The sequence below is a fragment of the Aquarana catesbeiana genome, linkage group LG01, assembly GCF_042186555.1.
Source record: "Aquarana catesbeiana isolate 2022-GZ linkage group LG01, ASM4218655v1, whole genome shotgun sequence".
NCBI lineage: Eukaryota > Metazoa > Chordata > Amphibia > Anura > Ranidae > Aquarana > Aquarana catesbeiana.
In genome coordinates this window covers 405997298-406015413 of record NC_133324.1, presented here as the reverse complement: position 1 = coordinate 406015413, position 18116 = coordinate 405997298, and the positions used below count along the sequence as shown (strand labels likewise).

The 18116-nt window shown below is 45.2% G+C and overlaps 3 non-coding genes across 3 annotated transcripts; all 3 read left to right on the top strand.

Annotated features, from left to right (window-relative positions):
* The first annotated feature begins 1698 nt into the window (after nucleotides 1–1698).
* Nucleotides 1699–1783, top strand: TRNAR-UCU (transfer RNA arginine (anticodon UCU)). Its single transcript is given in 2 exon segments — nucleotides 1699–1735; nucleotides 1748–1783. It is a non-coding gene; the product is annotated as a tRNA-Arg (tRNA).
* Nucleotides 1784–4057: 2274 nt separating this feature from the next.
* Nucleotides 4058–4142, top strand: TRNAR-UCU (transfer RNA arginine (anticodon UCU)). Its single transcript is given in 2 exon segments — nucleotides 4058–4094; nucleotides 4107–4142. It is a non-coding gene; the product is annotated as a tRNA-Arg (tRNA).
* A 3591-nt stretch (nucleotides 4143–7733) lies between these two features.
* TRNAR-UCU (transfer RNA arginine (anticodon UCU)) lies at nucleotides 7734–7818 on the top strand. The gene is given in 2 exon segments: nucleotides 7734–7770; nucleotides 7783–7818. It is a non-coding gene; the product is annotated as a tRNA-Arg (tRNA).
* Nucleotides 7819–18116: the final 10298 nt, after the last annotated feature.

The following is an 18116-nucleotide window of genomic DNA, read 5'->3' as shown; positions in this document are numbered from 1 at the left end:
ACCCACAACTCTGCCCCTAGCTACATCATCAACCTTATCTGATGGTATCAAACAAAACACCCTGTTCTCTCCTTCCAAGAATTCCTATTCGCTAGCTCCCTCAACACTTTTTCCAATGCTCGCCTATGGGATTTCCCCAGGGGCTCTCCCATCCTCTTAAATTCCCTACTCCAATCTATATGTCTATTTCCCACTCTCTAGGCCTCAGTTGATCCCTGGAAACTCTTCAGGGAATTCTAACCCGCCATTACCTAATAGCAGAGCTTTTCATTTTTCCAACAACACATCAACAGTACAAATACTGCTACTTAACATCACCTCCGGTTCCCACATAAAGATCAAAAAAAGTAGCGCTAAGGCAAATGCCCAAACAGGAACATTTCAATCTTAAACTGTATCTGGACCAGATCTTGAGCTCATCCCTGTTATTTAGTGCCAGCCAGTATGAGGATGTGTTTATGTGCTATGACTTGAGTAGTAGTTCCTCAGGCAAGGTACTCTAAACACAGCCAAAGGGAGGGATCTGTGGTGCAATGGATAGTGCATTGGACTTCTAGTTAGTGTAGTAATGCAAAGGTTGTGGGTTTGAGTCCCACCAGAGTCAGTTTTATATAGTCCTTGTTTATAGTCATGCTGCTCTAATGCTATCAACTAATGGATTCCAATCAAAAGGTAGCTGTAGTGAAGTGGATTTGCCATACAAGCTAATAATAGTGCCTAGTGTTTCAGGCTTCTCTTGAGAGTTGATATCAGCAAAATTGGAGGTACCCTGTGAAATTCAAAGCAAAGAGGTGGATTTGAAAGCTAACCTGCATTCTATTGTTCCCTTCCTTCTTACTGTGTCCTCTCTTGTCAGCCCCACAACCATTTACTGTCCAAATCTTGCTACCTTCACCTCAATTAGATTTCCAAACAATGCCCCATCTTAACCGATGACACCACCAAACTTCCACTTCACTCTCTTGATATGTCTTGCCTTGACTATTGCAACTCCCTACTCTTTGGCCTGCTTCTAAACAGACCATGGCCTCTTCAGTCTATCTTATATGCTGCTGCCAGTCTTATCCCCCTTACCAACCATTTACCAGCAGAAGTGTCAGCCACAACCTCTCTGACAATCTCTCCCTGGCTTCTGTTCACCCATCAAATCAAATTCAAAATACTAACAATATAAAAAGCCACCCACAACTCTGCCCCTAGCTACATCATCAACCTTATCTGATGGTATCAAACAAAACACCCTGTTCTCTCCTTCCAAGAATTCCTATTCGCTAGCTCCCTCAACACTTCTTCCAATGCTCGCCTATGGGATTTCCCCAGGGGCTCTCCCATCCTCTTAAATTCCCTACTCCAATCTATATGTCTATTTCCCACTCTCTAGGCCTCAGTTGATCCCTGGAAACTCTTCAGGGAATTCTATCCCGCCATTACCTAATAGCAGAACTTTTCATTTTTCCAACAACACATCAACAGTACAAATACTGCTACTTAACATCACCTCCGGTTCCCACCTAAAGATCAAAAAAAGTAGCGCTAAGGCAAATGCCCAAACAGGAACATTTCAATCTTAAACTGTATCTGGACCAGATCTTGAGCTCATCCCTGTTATTTAGTGCCAGCCAGTATGAGGATGTGTTTATGTGCTATGACTTGAGCAGTAGTTCCTCAGGCAAGGTCCTCTAACCTACACAAGGGGAGGGCTCTGTGGCGCAATGGATAGCGCATTGGACTTCTAGTTGGTGTAGTAATTCAAAGGTTGTGGGTTCGAGTCCCACCAGAATCGGTTTTATATAGTCCTTGTTTATAGTCATGCTGCTCTAATGCTATCAACTAATGGATTCCATTCAAAAGCTAGCTGTAGTGAAGTGGATTTGCCAAATAAGCTAATAATAGTGCCTAGTGTTTCAGGCTTCTCTTGAGAGTTGATATCAGCAAAATTGGAGGTACCCTGTGAAATTCAAAGCAAAGAGGTGGATTTGTAAGCTAACCTGCATTCTATTGTTCCCTTCCTTCTTACTGTGTCCTCTCTTGTCAGCCCCACAACCATTTACTGTCCAAATCTTGCTACCTTCACCTCAATTAGATTTCCAAACAATGCCCCATCTTAACCGATGACACCACCAAACTTCCACTTCACTCTCTTGATATGTCTTGCCTTGACTATTGCAACTCCCTACTCTTTGGCCTGCTTCTAAACAGACCATGGCCTCTTCAGTCTATCTTATATGCTGCTGCCAGTCTTATCCCCCTTACCAACCATTTACCAGCAGAAGTGTCAGCCACCACCTCTCTGACAATCTCTCCCTGGCTTCTGTTCACCCATCAAATCAAATTCAAAATACTAACAATATAAAAAGCCACCCACAACTCTGCCCCTAGCTACATCATCAACCTTATCTGATGGTATCAAACAAAACACCCTGTTCTCTCCTTCCAAGAATTCCTATTCGCTAGCTCCCTCAACACTTTTTCCAATGCTCGCCTATGGGATTTCCCCAGGGGCTCTCCCATCCTCTTAAATTCCCTACTCCAATCTATATGTCTATTTCCCACTCTCTAGGCCTCAGTTGATCCCTGGAAACTCTTCAGGGAATTCTATCCCGCCATTACCTAATAGCAGAGCTTTTCATTTTTCCAACAACACATCAACAGTACAAATACTGCTACTTAACATCACCTCCGGTTCCCACATAAAGATCAAAAAAAGTAGCGCTAAGGCAAATGCCCAAACAGGAACATTTCAATCTTAAACTGTATCTGGACCAGATCTTGAGCTCATCCCTGTTATTTAGTGCCAGCCAGTATGAGTATGTGTTTATGTGCTATGACTTGAGTAGTAGTTCCTCAGGCAAGGTCCTCTAAACGCACCCAAAGGGAGGGATCTGTGGTGCAATGGATAGTGCATTGGACTTCTAGTTAGTGTAGTAATTCAAAGGTTGTGGGTTCGAGTCCCACCAGAGTCAGTTTTATATAGTCCTTGTTTATAGTCATGCTGCTCTAATGCTATCAACTAATGGATTCCAATCAAAAGGTAGCTGTAGTGAAGTGGATTTGCCATACAAGCTAATAATAGTGCCTAGTGTTTCAGGCTTCTCTTGAGAGTTGATATCAGCAAAATTGGAGGTACCCTGTGAAATTCAAAGCAAAGAGGTGGATTTGAAAGCTAACCTGCATTCTATTGTTCCCTTCCTTCTTACTGTGTCCTCTCTTGTCAGCCCCACAACCATTTACTGTCCAAATCTTGCTACCTTCACCTCAATTAGATTTCCAAACAATGCCCCATCTTAACCGATGACACCACCAAACTTCCACTTCACTCTCTTGATATGTCTTGCCTTGACTATTGCAACTCCCTACTCTTTGGCCTGCTTCTAAACAGACCATGGCCTCTTCAGTCTATCTTATATGCTGCTGCCAGTCTTATCCCCCTTACCAACCATTTACCAGCAGAAGTGTCAGCCACAACCTCTCTGACAATCTCTCCCTGGCTTCTGTTCACCCATCAAATCAAATTCAAAATACTAACAATATAAAAAGCCACCCACAACTCTGCCCCTAGCTACATCATCAACCTTATCTGATGGTATCAAACAAAACACCCTGTTCTCTCCTTCCAAGAATTCCTATTCGCTAGCTCCCTCAACACTTCTTCCAATGCTCGCCTATGGGATTTCCCCAGGGGCTCTCCCATCCTCTTAAATTCCCTACTCCAATCTATATGTCTATTTCCCACTCTCTAGGCCTCAGTTGATCCCTGGAAACTCTTCAGGGAATTCTATCCCGCCATTACCTAATAGCAGAACTTTTCATTTTTCCAACAACACATCAACAGTACAAATACTGCTACTTAACATCACCTCCGGTTCCCACCTAAAGATCAAAAAAAGTAGCGCTAAGGCAAATGCCCAAACAGGAACATTTCAATCTTAAACTGTATCTGGACCAGATCTTGAGCTCATCCCTGTTATTTAGTGCCAGCCAGTATGAGGATGTGTTTATGTGCTATGACTTGAGCAGTAGTTCCTCAGGCAAGGTCCTCTAACCTACACAAGGGGAGGGCTCTGTGGCGCAATGGATAGCGCATTGGACTTCTAGTTGGTGTAGTAATTCAAAGGTTGTGGGTTCGAGTCCCACCAGAATCGGTTTTATATAGTCCTTGTTTATAGTCATGCTGCTCTAATGCTATCAACTAATGGATTCCATTCAAAAGCTAGCTGTAGTGAAGTGGATTTGCCAAATAAGCTAATAATAGTGCCTAGTGTTTCAGGCTTCTCTTGAGAGTTGATATCAGCAAAATTGGAGGTACCCTGTGAAATTCAAAGCAAAGAGGTGGATTTGTAAGCTAACCTGCATTCTATTGTTCCCTTCCTTCTTACTGTGTCCTCTCTTGTCAGCCCCACAACCATTTACTGTCCAAATCTTGCTACCTTCACCTCAATTAGATTTCCAAACAATGCCCCATCTTAACCGATGACACCACCAAACTTCCACTTCACTCTCTTGATATGTCTTGCCTTGACTATTGCAACTCCCTACTCTTTGGCCTGCTTCTAAACAGACCATGGCCTCTTCAGTCTATCTTATATGCTGCTGCCAGTCTTATCCCCCTTACCAACCATTTACCAGCAGAAGTGTCAGCCACCACCTCTCTGACAATCTCTCCCTGGCTTCTGTTCACCCATCAAATCAAATTCAAAATACTAACAATATAAAAAGCCACCCACAACTCTGCCCCTAGCTACATCATCAACCTTATCTGATGGTATCAAACAAAACACCCTGTTCTCTCCTTCCAAGAATTCCTATTCGCTAGCTCCCTCAACACTTTTTCCAATGCTCGCCTATGGGATTTCCCCAGGGGCTCTCCCATCCTCTTAAATTCCCTACTCCAATCTATATGTCTATTTCCCACTCTCTAGGCCTCAGTTGATCCCTGGAAACTCTTCAGGGAATTCTATCCCGCCATTACCTAATAGCAGAGCTTTTCATTTTTCCAACAACACATCAACAGTACAAATTCTGCTACTTAACATCACCTCCGGTTCCCACATAAAGATCAAAAAAAGTAGCGCTAAGGCAAGTGCCCAAACAGGAACATTTCAATCTTAAACTGTATCTGGACCAGATCTTGAGCTCATCCCTGTTATTTAGTGCCAGCCAGTATGAGTATGTGTTTATGTGCTATGACTTGAGTAGTAGTTCCTCAGGCAAGGTCCTCTAAACACACCCAAAGGGAGGGATCTGTGGTGCAATGGATAGTGCATTGGACTTCTAGTTAGTGTAGTAATTCAAAGGTTGTGGGTTCGAGTCCCACCAGAGTCAGTTTTATATAGTCCTTGTTTATAGTCATGCTGCTCTAATGCTATCAACTAATGGATTCCAATCAAAAGGTAGCTGTAGTGAAGTGGATTTGCCATACAAGCTAATAATAGTGCCTAGTGTTTCAGGCTTCTCTTGAGAGTTGATATCAGCAAAATTGGAGGTACCCTGTGAAATTCAAAGCAAAGAGGTGGATTTGAAAGCTAACCTGCATTCTATTGTTCCCTTCCTTCTTACTGTGTCCTCTCTTGTCAGCCCCACAACCATTTACTGTCCAAATCTTGCTACCTTCACCTCAATTAGATTTCCAAACAATGCCCCATCTTAACCGATGACACCACCAAACTTCCACTTCACTCTCTTGATATGTCTTGCCTTGACTATTGCAACTCCCTACTCTTTGGCCTGCTTCTAAACAGACCATGGCCTCTTCAGTCTATCTTATATGCTGCTGCCAGTCTTATTCCCCTTACCAACCATTTACCAGCAGAAGTGTCAGCCACCACCTCTCTGACAATCTCTCCCTGGCTTCTGTTCACCCATCAAATCAAATTCAAAATACTAACAATATAAAAAGCCACCCACAACTCTGCCCCTAGCTACATCATCAACCTTATCTGATGGTTTCAAACAAAACACCCTGTTCTGTCCTTCCAAGAATATCTATTCGCTAGCTCCCTCAACACTTCTTCCAATGCTCGCCTATGGGATTTCCCCAGGGGCTCTCCCATCCTCTTAAATTCCCTACTCCAATCTATATGTCTATTTCCCACTCTCTAGGCCTCAGTTGATCCCTGGAAACTCTTCAGGGAATTCTATCCCGCCATTACCTAATAGCAGAACTTTTCATTTTTACAACAACACATCAACAGTACAAATACTGCTACTTAACATCACCTCCGGTTCCCACCTAAAGATCAAAAAAAGTAGCGCTAAGGCAAATGCCCAAACAGGAACATTTCAATCTTAAACTGTATCTGGACCAGATCTTGAGCTCATCCCTGTTATTTAGTGCCAGCCAGTATGAGGATGTGTTTATGTGCTATGACTTGAGTAGTAGTTTCTCAGGCTAGGTCCTCTAACAAATGCCCAAACAGGAACATTTCAATCTTAAACTGTATTTGGACCAGATCTTGAGCTCATCCCTGTTATTTAGTGCCAGCCAATATGAGGATGTTTTTATGTGCTATGACTTGAGTAGTAGTTCCTCAGGCAAGGTCCTCAAACCGCACCCAAGGGGAGGGCTCTGTGGCGCAATGGATAGCGCATTGGACTTCTAGTTGGTGTAGTAATTCAAAGGTTGAATTACCACCAGAGTCGGTTTTATATAGTCCTTGTTTATAGTCATGCTGCTCTAATGCTATCAACTAATGGATTCCATTCAAAAGGTAGCTGTAGTGAAGTGGATTTGCCATACAAGCTAATAATAGTGCCTAGTGTTTCAGGCTCCTCTTGAGAGTTGATATCAGCAAAATTGGAGGTACCCTGTGAAATTCAAAGCAAAGAGGTGGATTTGTAAGCTAACCTTCGTTCTATTGTTCCCTTCCTTCTTACTGTGTCCTCTCTTGTCAGCCCCACAACCATTTACTGTCCAAATCTTGCTACCTTCACCTTAATTAGATTTCCAAACAATGGCCCATCTTAACCGATGACACCACCAAACTTCCACTTCACTCTCTTGATATGTCTTGCCTTGACTATTGCAACTCCCTACTCTTTGGCCTGCTTCTAAACAGACCATGGCCTCTTCAGTCTATCTTATATGCTGCTGCCAGTCTTATCCCCCTTACCAACCATTTACCAGCAGAAGTGTCAGCCACCACCTCTCTGACAATCTCTCCCTGGCTTCTGTTCGCCCATCAAATCAAATTCAAAATACTAACAATATAAAAAGCCACCCACAACTCTGCCCCTAGCTACATCATCAACCTTATCTGATGGTATCAAACAAAACACCCTGTTCTCTCCTTCCAAGAATTCCTATTCGCTAGCTCCCTCAACACTTCTTCCAATGCTCGCCTATGGGATTTCCCCAGGGGCTCTCCCATCCTCTTAAATTCCCTACTCCAATCTATATGTCTATTTCCCACTCTCTAGGCCTCAGTTGATCCCTGGAAACTCTTCAGGGAATTCTATCCCGCCATTACCTAATAGCAGAACTTTTCATTTTTCCAACAACACATCAACAGTACAAATACTGGTACTTAACATCACCTCCAGTTCCCACCTAAAGATCAAAAAAGTAGCGCTAAGGCAAATGCCCAAACAGGAACATTTTAATCTTAAACTGTATCTGGACCAGATCTTGAGCTCATCCCTGTTATTTAGTGCCAGCCAGTATGAGGATGTGTTTATGTGCTATGACTTGAGTAGTAGTTCCTCAGGCAAGGTCCTCTAACTGCACCCACAGGGAGGGCTCTGTGGCGCAATGGATAGCGCATTGGACTTCTAGTTAGTGTAGTAATTCACAGGTTGTGGGTTCGAGTCCCACCAGAGTCGGTTTTATATAGTCCTTGTTTATAGTCATGCTGCTCTAATGCTATCAACTAATGGATTCCATTCAAAAGGTAGCTGTAGTGAAGTGGATTTGCCATACAAGCTAATAATAGTGCCTAGTGTTTCAGGCTTCTCTTGAGAGTTGATATCAGCAAAATTGGAGGTACCCTGTGAAATTCAAAGCAAAGAGGTGGATTTGTAAGCTAACCTGCATTCTATTGTTCCCTTCCTTCTTACTGTGTCCTCTCTTGTCAGCCCCACAACCATTTACTGTCCAAATCTTGCTACCTTCACCTCAATTAGATTTCCAAACAATGCCCCATCTTAACCGATGACACCACCAAACTTCCACTTCACTCTCTTGATATGTCTTGCCTTGACTATTGCAACTCCCTACTCTTTGGCCTGCTTCTCAACAGACCATGGCCTCTTCAGTCTATCTTATATGCTGCTGCCAGTCTTATCCCCCTTACCAACCATTTACCAGCAGAAGTGTCAGCCACCACCTCTCTGACAATCTCTCCCTGGCTTCTGTTCACCCATCAAATCAAATTCAAAATACTAACAATATAAAAAGCCACCCACAACTCTGCCCCTAGCTACATCATCAACCTTATCTGATGGTATCAAACAAAACACCCTGTTCGCTCCTTCCAAGAATTAATGTTCGCTACATCCCTCAACACTTCTTCCCATGCTCGCCTCTGGGATTTCCCATCCTCTTAAATTCCCTACTCCAATCTATATGTCTATTTCCCACTCTCTAGGCCTCAGTTGATCCCTGGAAACTCTTCAGGGAATTCTATCCCGCCATTACCTAATAGCAAAGCTTTTCATTTTTCCAACAACACATCAACAGTACAAATACTGCTACTTAACATCACCTCCGGTTCCCACCTAAAGATCTAAAAAAAAGTAGCGCTAAGGCAAATGCCCAAACAGGAACATTTCAATCTTAAACTGTATCTGGACCAGATCTTGAGCTCATCCCTGTTATTTAGTGCCAGCCAGTATGAGGATGTGTTTATGTGCTATGACTTGAGTAGTTCCTCAGGCAAGGTCCTCTAACTGCACCCAAGGGGAGGGCTCTGTGGCGCAATGGATAGCACATTGGACTTCTAGTTGGTGTAGTAATTCATAGGTTGTGTGTTCGAGTCCCATCAGAGTCAGTTTTATATAGTCCTTGTTTATAGTCATGCTGCTCTAATGCTATCAACTAATGGATTCCATTCAAAAGGTAGCTGTAGTGAAGTGGATTTGCCATACAAGCTAAAGATAGTGCCTAGTGTTTCAGGCTTCTCTTGAGAGTTGATATCAGCAAAATTGGAGGTACTCTGTGAAATTCAAAGCAAAGAGGTGGATTGGTAAGCTAACCTGCATTCTACTGTTCCCTTCCCTTACACTGTGTCTTCTCTTGTCAGCCCCACAACCATTTACTGTCCAAATCTTGCTACCTTCACCTCAATTAGATTTCCAAACAATGCCCCATCTTAACCGATGACACCACCAAACTTCCACTTCACTCTCTTGATATGTCTTGCCATTACTATTACAACTCCTTACTCTTTGGCCTGCTTCTAAACAGACCATGGCCTCCTTCAGTCTATCTTCTATGCTGCTGCCAGTCTTATCCCCCTTACCAACCATTTACCAGCAGAAGTGTCAGCCACCACCTCTCTGACAATCTCTCCCTGGCTTCTGTTCACCCATCAAATCAAATTCAAAATACTAACAATATAAAAAGCCACCCACAACTCTGCCCCTAGCTACATCATCAACCTTATCTGATGGTATCAAACAAAACACTCTGTTCTCTCCTTCCAAGTATTCCTGTTCGCTAGCTCCCTCAACACTTCTTCCCATGCTCGCCTCTGAGATTTCCCCAGGGGCTCTCCCATCCTCTTAAATTCCCTACTCCAATCTATATGGCTATTTCCCACTTTCTAGGCCTCAGTTGATCCCTGGAAACTCTTCAGGGAATTCTATCCCGCCATTACCTAATAGCAGAGCTTTTCCTTTTTCCAACAACACATCAACAGTACAAATACTGCTACTTAACATCACCTCCGGTTCCCACCTAAAGATCAAAAAAAGTAGCGCTAAGGCAAATGCCCAAACAGGAACATTTTAATCTTAAACTGTATCTGGACCAGATCTTGAGCTCATCCCTGTTATATAGTGGCAGCCAGTATGAGGATGTGTGTAACGCTGGTGAAGGTAGAGTGAAGCAGAGTGAAGCTAACAGACCCGCTTAAACCAGCAGCTCCACCGAGAGTTAGTGCTACATGTGGGGGCGTCGTCCGGGATTTGTTGACCGTCAGTTGCTGCAACCCAGTGGAGTGTTTTACCAGGAGTTTACAGAGAGAGCTGGACTTTGAAAGAAAATCTTTTTAGGAAGAGGAAAGGTTACACTGCAGGACTTTGCTTCTAAGTGCGTAGACACTGGGAGCCAGAGAAAGGCCCGGGAGTTACGTGACTGAAAGAACAAGTGGGAGGAGTTACCCTACTTGCTACCGCGTGGGACGCGTGTATGTGTTTGGCGCCAGAGGGAAAGAGAGGCCTCGTGATCGTGCTGAGAAGATCAGAGTGTGGCCATGTCTTTTTCGGCGTTGCAATCGGTTGTGGGACCCAGAGTGTTCTCTACAAGCACCGTGATAAATACTGTGCAATCTGGGACTTTGCTCACGGATACTGAAGTTCGATTGAAGCCGCAGGGGAGGTTTGTCCTGTATACCTCGGGAGATGTTGAAGGATTGGGCATGACCTGCCATCGATGTGAAGGATTGGCCGTGCATCTCTGTCCATTCGGCCGATGTCCACAGTGTGGAGTATACCTGTTTGTGGTGTAGCAGCCTACCATGTCGCCCCGTGCCTATCGGATGGATTGGGTGACAGATATCGCTACAGTGGAAGCTGCTATTGCTACAGAGAGGGAGCGACGGGCTGCCACTTTGCCTGTTACTACTGGCAATGTTCCAGAAAAAGACATTGTTGCTGTTGTCTTACCCGGAGACATTACTTTGGTTCCTGAGTCCACTACGCCTGCTCCTGTGGTACCTGCTCAGAAGAAGGTAGGCTATGTAAAGGCTTCCCGCGGCCGTGGCCGAGGCCTACCCCAGAGGATGCCTGAGCTGGAGCTACCAGAGTCTACGTCCAGAACGCGTAATCCACTGTTGGGGACTGTAAATAAATATTTGCCAGCTGAAGAACTGAGAGACTCGATAATAGAATCCATGCGGATCTTTCCGATGATGATGACTTATTTGAAACTATGTCGCAAGAGCTATTGTCGTCACAAGGCGAAGATGTTGCCTCCACAATGACTTTTTCTGAATGGACTGCCATGAGTTCTGGGAAGATGTCACCCTGTGTGGAAACACACAGTACTGTTGCTGGGACTTTGCCAGAGGCTATTAATTCACTACAGACATCGGCTGGGTCTATGGTGAGAAAGTCACTAAATTCTTGTGTACCGCCTGGTATGGGGAGAGACAGATCTTTGCCAAAACTTGCTCGCTTGCAACAGATGTTAAACAAGCGTGTTGCCGCAGAGTATGGATTGGAGTTTCCCTATGTGCCCCAGGATGTTATGCGGGAGATTGAAGCTAATCAGGAACTTTGGTACAGTGAAGCTGTTTGGGACTACTTGTCTGTGCCTAAGCCCTTCAGAAAGACTGGATGTTCCGTCCGGATGGATGAACGTTTCAGCGGATGCTTTGTACATTGGAACTTTCGTCGGCACATCTATGCCGATAAAGTGGTCATTTGCAGACCAGGAAAGGACAATGTTGTGTACTTTATTACCACTGTGGATAAAGAAGGGAAATCGTTAACCTTGCCAGATCCTCGGTTTTACTGGTAATTATGCACAATAGAATTTTGAAGTTACCTAGTTAGATAGTGACAGGGTAAAGAGGTCTGCGTGGTCAAGATCTATGGATCCTGTGCTGTGTTTAAATCCAAGGACTTCTTGTTTGCTAGCCGGATTTCTTTTATAGGAAAAAAAGTTCTTATGCAGGGATGGACTCCTAAAGTATACATTTTTCTCTAATGTAGATTGTGGGAAGAGAGTTTCATTTTTAATGAGACTTTGCTCCTACTGTTGTATAGGATGTATATGTGTGTATTTAACTATGTTTCTTTTTCAGGGATCATCGGATCATATATAGAGCTGGGAGGCTTTTCAGCTAGTTAGTTAGTGGGGTTGTGTACCATTATACTGTGGTTTTGTTTACGACTGTGAACATAATGTTTTATAGATATAAGTCTCATAGTGTCTTTAAACTGTCCTCTCTCTCTTTGCCTATCTAAAGTTATAAGAAACTCAAATGATTACTCTCAGGCTTGAGAGTTACTGTTACTGTGTCGGGACAGACGTTGGGGACAACGTCTATTGTAGTGGGGGGAGTATGTAGCACTGGTAGATTTGCAATCTACCGCATGTTAGGTAAATTTAGTAAATTGTGTGTTAGGAAAGTTAAAAGTTCGCCTCTGGTCCAGCTTGGCTGACGTTGTGGGTGTTTCCGTGCTGACCGGTGGGTGTCGCTGTTACCACTGGTCAGGGTTGGAAAGGCAACGCGTTGAAGCGAATAGATGCTCCTCTGTCCCGGAGGCACGCTCGGTGGAGGTGGTCCTCCGAGTTGCATTCTGGGCGAGGGTATTTATGGGACAGACGCCATATTTTGGGGTTCGTTTTTACAGCCACCTGCTGGTCCTCCTGGCCGACAGGTATGCGTTAAGGAGCTACCTTGTGGTCCTCCGATCGGGAGGCCCACGATACAACGGCACAGGGGTGGGGCCAGAGGCTTGTCTGGAGCCCGCCACCGCGGCTGAGGAATGGTCCTGAGCTGTCGGTCCTGTGTGACGAAGCTGGACAACCGAGGAGATCCCAGGGGAGGACCCGTCTTGGAGAGATCATGCTGGTCTATAGAGGGAACAAGAAAGGAGGAATGATTAATGCGCTACCCTAAAAAACATGTATAAAGCTGCTACAAACCATGTGACAAAAATGTATAGAAGGAATCGAAATCAATAGTAGCGCTAAAAAACACATATGCAAATAAATACTGTGCACATGAACACAATGTCCCAATAATGACGTGTTTATAGTGAAAAAAGAAAACAGTCCATAGTGGATGTAAATGATCCGTATGGTGGTTGGTTCAACTTTTCAACGGTCAATATAGATGTCATCAAGATAAACGGAAAGATGGAATACGCTTACCGGACAAGTTGGATTCTACTGCCAGGAGCATAGAATCAGTAGGGCTTTATGTCGCCAAGGGCAGAGGTGTGGAACGGTGGAGGCAAGGGTAGAGCCTCTGCTAGGCCTGGGTATCCCTCTGGCTGGGCCTGGATGTCCCTCTTGGTCTACTGGAACAGGCTCCGGATGGATCCCAAACAAACGAGTGTTATCTCAATTCCTCAGGACATGTGAAGAAAAGAGGGATGCTTCCACATGGTGTAATTCAGGGGTGTTTTTTATTTTGTTAAAAAAACACAATAAATGAAACATAAAACGTGATCACGGGTACAAAGCAGTGTATGGGGTTTTTATTACCCCATACACTGGCAGAACCCCAAAAAGAAGATTAGTCTATCCAACAGACTTACCAAATTGTACCCGCTTAAAGAACCCAAGGTATCCCCTTTGGTTTCCCCTCCAGTAGTAGACGCTTCTTTGATGCGCCTAGCCAGACACGTGATGCTCCCCATTGAAGATGCAGTGACGTTCAGAGACGTGCTGGACAGAAAGGTCGATACAGATCTTAAAAGGGCTTACCTATTTGCAGGGGGCGCCTGCAGACCAGCAGTGACACTGGCCGCCGTCGGGAAAGCTATTTCCAGTTGGTCTTCTGGTACCGCAAAACTTGTCGCTGAGGGCGCAGATCAAGAACAGATCATTAAGGCCCTACAAGGCCTTACAGGGGACTTTGTGGCCGAAGCTTCCGTGGACACTATTGGGTCTGCATCAAGGTCCATGCTAGCCGCTGTAATGGCCAGAAGGGCGCTATGACTTAAACCCTGGTCGGCCGACCCTGCCTCAAAATAAAATTGGTGCCGAATTCCGTACGATGGGGTAAACCTCTTCAGGGCAAAGCTGATTACTGTAATTTCTAAAGTGACAGGCGGAAAGTCAGGTCTCATCCCATCAGACAGAAGACCGAAACAACAGAGGCCGCCTCCCTTTAAACGCAATCTCCCGGAGAGATACAGGGATGCAAAATCCTATAGGCCCGGGAAAGAATACAGAAGTTGGAAGAACCCTCAGACATCCTTCCTCAAATTCCAGAAACCCAAAACCCCTGCCTCCAATGACCAGAAATACGCCCGCCCAACCAGCAGTGGTGGGTGCCAGACTCACAAAGTTCAAACTGGTTTGGGCGGGAATGATAAAAGACCCATGGACAGCATCCACCATCCATTTCGGGCACAGGTGGTCATTCAAAGGTCGCCCCCCAAGGGATCAGTTTTGCTCAACCAAACTTCCTCCTGTCTTTAGTCCAGTACATCCAAGATCTGCTCCAAAAGCAAGCAATAGTGGAGGTCCCACCATCACAAAGAGGCAAAGGTTTCTATTCCCCACTTTTCTTAGTAAAAAAGAAGTCAGGGGATTTTCGTCCAGTCTTGGACCTAAAGAACCTTATCCAGTCAATCCGGATAGAAACGTTCAAGATGGAAAGCCTACAATCAATCCTCCAAGCAATAAACCAGGGAGATTGGATGCTTTCAATTGACCTCCAGGACGCATACTTACATATCCCTATCCACGTCGAAATCCAAAAATTCCTCCGTTTCACTCTAAACCATCGGCACTTCCAATTCCGAAGTCTTCCGTTCGGGATCTCTACCGCACCCAGAACATTTACGAAGGTCCTACTACCTGTAATAGCCCACTTGAGAGAAAAGGGATTAAGGGTCCACCATTACCTGGACGACATCCTACTTCTCTCAGACGGCAAGGAGTCTCTCATCCAACATTGGAAAATTCTGGTCTCCACGTTACAGTCCCTAGGATGGCTGATAAATTGGAAGAAAAGCAACATCCATCCCACACAGAGAATGGTCTTTCTGGGGGCCGAACTGGACACCAGGGAGAACACAGTGGAGCTTCCACGGGAAAAAATTCCTCTCCTAATAAAGAGGGTGAAGAGGGCAATCTCGGCTACAATGCTACCAGCCAGAGCATGCCTCAGTATCCTGGGCTCCTTAGCATCCACCATTCCAATGGTCCAATGGGCACAATGGAACTCGAGGCCTCTCCAAATATCCTTTCTGCGCCAGTGGAATGGTACGTCAATGTCCCAGCCGATCTCCATCTCTCAGGAGGTAAAACAATCATTGCATTGGTGGACACGACCTCACAACTTGAGAAGATGCAAGCACATAATCACTCCTCATCAAGAGATAGTGACCTCAGATTCCAGTCTGCAGGGATGGGGGACTCACTATCAGAAATACGCGGCTCAGGGCCGCTGGCCATTCAGGGCACAGGACTCAGTGTCGAATGTTTTGGAGATGAAAGCAGCATTTCAGGCTCTCCTGGCCTTTAGTTCTCACTTGAGGGAGAAGCATGTCCTTCTGAGGATGGACAACAAAGTGGCTGTCGCCTATATCAACAGGCAGGGGGGCACCAGAAGCAGGTTCATGATGCAGGAGGTCCGTCCTGTTCTAGAATGGGCACAGCTGAACCTGTCAGACTTAAGGGCGGTTTATGTTCCGGGAGTCCAGAACATCTTGGCCGACTCGCTAAGCAGGAATTTTACCTCCAACAACGAGTGGTCTCTGAGTCCCCAAGCCTATGCTCTCATATCCCGGACCTGGGGTTCACCAGAGATAGACCTGGCTGCAACACCGGAAAACACAAAATGCCAGAGATTCCTGTCAAGGTACCCTTTCCTTCAGCGGAGGGGACGGATTGACTTCAACACCCCTGGGATTTTCACCTGGGGTACATTTTTCCTCCGACTCCCCTCATAGCGAGATTCCTCCTGAGGCTCAAGAAATCAACAGCATTGGTAATAGCAGTAATTCCTTTCTGGCCGAGGAGGCCATGGTTTACTACCCTCATGCAGCTGAACATGGCAGATCCCCTGCTCCTCCTGTTATCGACGGACCTGCTCTCCCAGGGTCATCTTCTTCACCCGAACCCGGAGAAGCTACATTTGATGGCCTGGAGACTGAAAGGGCTAGGTACTTAGAGCAAGGCTGTTCCCAGAAGGTGGTGGACACCTTACTCCAGGCCAGAAGGCCTACCACCAACAACACATACAGACGGGTCTGGGAGAAATTTGTCACTTTCACTCAGCAGCAAGGTTGGGACTCATCCTCCCCATCAGTGTCACAGATCCTGGAATTTCTTCAATTAGGCCTGGAGAAAAGCCTTAGGTCAAGCACCCTGAAAGTTCAGGTGTCGGCCCTGTCCGCCTTGACAGGAGTTAAATGGGCACAAGATCCTTTTGTAATTCAGTTTCAAAGGGCCTGTCTAAAACTGAGGCCCCCCAGAAAACCTTCCTTCCTGGTCTGGGACCTCTCAGTTGTTCTGGAAGCACTATCTAAAGAATCTTTTTTCCCAATCGAGAGCATCTCCCTCTGGGATCTAACACTAAAAGTTTTGTTCTTAATAGCCATAACATCGGATAAAAGGGTGTCAGGGATGCAAGCTCTAATAGCTAGTGAGCAATATCTGGTTGTTTTTCCAGACAGACTAGTCCTAAGACCTTCGGATCGCTTCATCCCCAAGGTATCCTCGTACTTTCATTTTAACCCGGAGATTAATCTCCCAGCACTTAGCACGGATCAGGGCGATGTCAAAGCTAACGTCTTGGAATATCTCTCGGCAACCAAATCCATCAGAAAGACGGAAAGTCTCCTAATCATCCCGCATGGATTCAGGAGAGGTCAAGCGGCATCCTCACGCACCATTGCTTCATGGCTAGTAAAGACCATCAAGAAGGCCTATTCATTAAGTAACCATCAAATACCTGAGGGCTTAAGGGCACACTCCACCAGGGCAGTGGCAACCTCCTGGGCGGCATATTGTAGAGTCTCGGCAGAGACAATTTGCAGAGCGGCTACCTGGTCTTCCAGGAACACCTTTTTGTCTCATTATTAGGTGGATTCCGCTCGCTTATCCACAGTGGATTTCGGAAGATCCGTTATCCAGGCTAATTCTTCTATTCTTTGTTAATAAACTTAGTTTGCATTCCCACCCAGTTTTGCGAGTTATTCCCCAAAGTGTATGCTGCCACGATGCGACAGGAAAATGGAAAATTGTATACTCACCTTTCCGTAATTTTCCTTTCCTGTCGCAACTTCATGGCAGCATACAATCTCCCACCCTTCTGAGGTGATATATACAGAGAATACTGGGGCGGGGGCCCTCTCTACAATTTATAGCTATGTGGTCCTATCAGGTTCTGGGGGTGGAGTCACAACCCAAAGTGTATGCTGCCATGAAGATGTGACAGGAAAGGAAAATTACGGAAAGGTGAGTATACAATTTTCCGTTTTCCAAACAATGCCCCTTTATAACCGATGACACCACCAAACTTCCACTTCACTCTCTTGATATGTCTTGCCTTCACTATTGCAACTCCCTACTCTTTGGCCTGCTTCTAAACAGACCATGGCCTCTTCAGTCTATCATATATGCTGCTACCAGTCTTATCCCCCTTACCAACCATTTACCAGCAGAAGTGTCAGCCTCCACCTCTCTGACAATCTCTCCCTGGCTTCTGTTCACCCATCAAATCAAATTCAAAATACTAACAATATAAAAAGCCACCCACAACTCTGCCCCTAGCTACATCATCAACCTTATCTGATGGTATCAAACAAAACACCCTGTTATCTCCTTCCAAGAATTCCTGTTCGCTAGCTTCCTCAAAACTTCTTCCAATGCTCGCCTCTGGGATTTCCCCAGGGGCTCTCCATCCTCTTAAATTCTCTACTCCAATCTATATGGCTATTTCCCGCTCTCTAGGCCTCAGTTGATCCCCGGAAACTCCTCAGGGAATTCTATCCTGCCATTACCTAATAGCAGAGCTTTTCCTTTTTCCAACAACACATCAACAGTACAAATACTGCTACTTAACATCACCTCCGGTTCCCACCTAAAGATCAAAAAAAGTAGCGCTAAGGCAAATGGCCAAACAGGAACATTTCAATCTTAAACTGTATCTGGACCAGATCTTGAGCTCATCCCTGTTATTTAGTGGCAGCCAGTATGCGGATGTGTTTATGTGCTATGACTTGAGTAGTTCCTAAGGCAAGGTCCTCTGACCAACCCACAAGCAGAG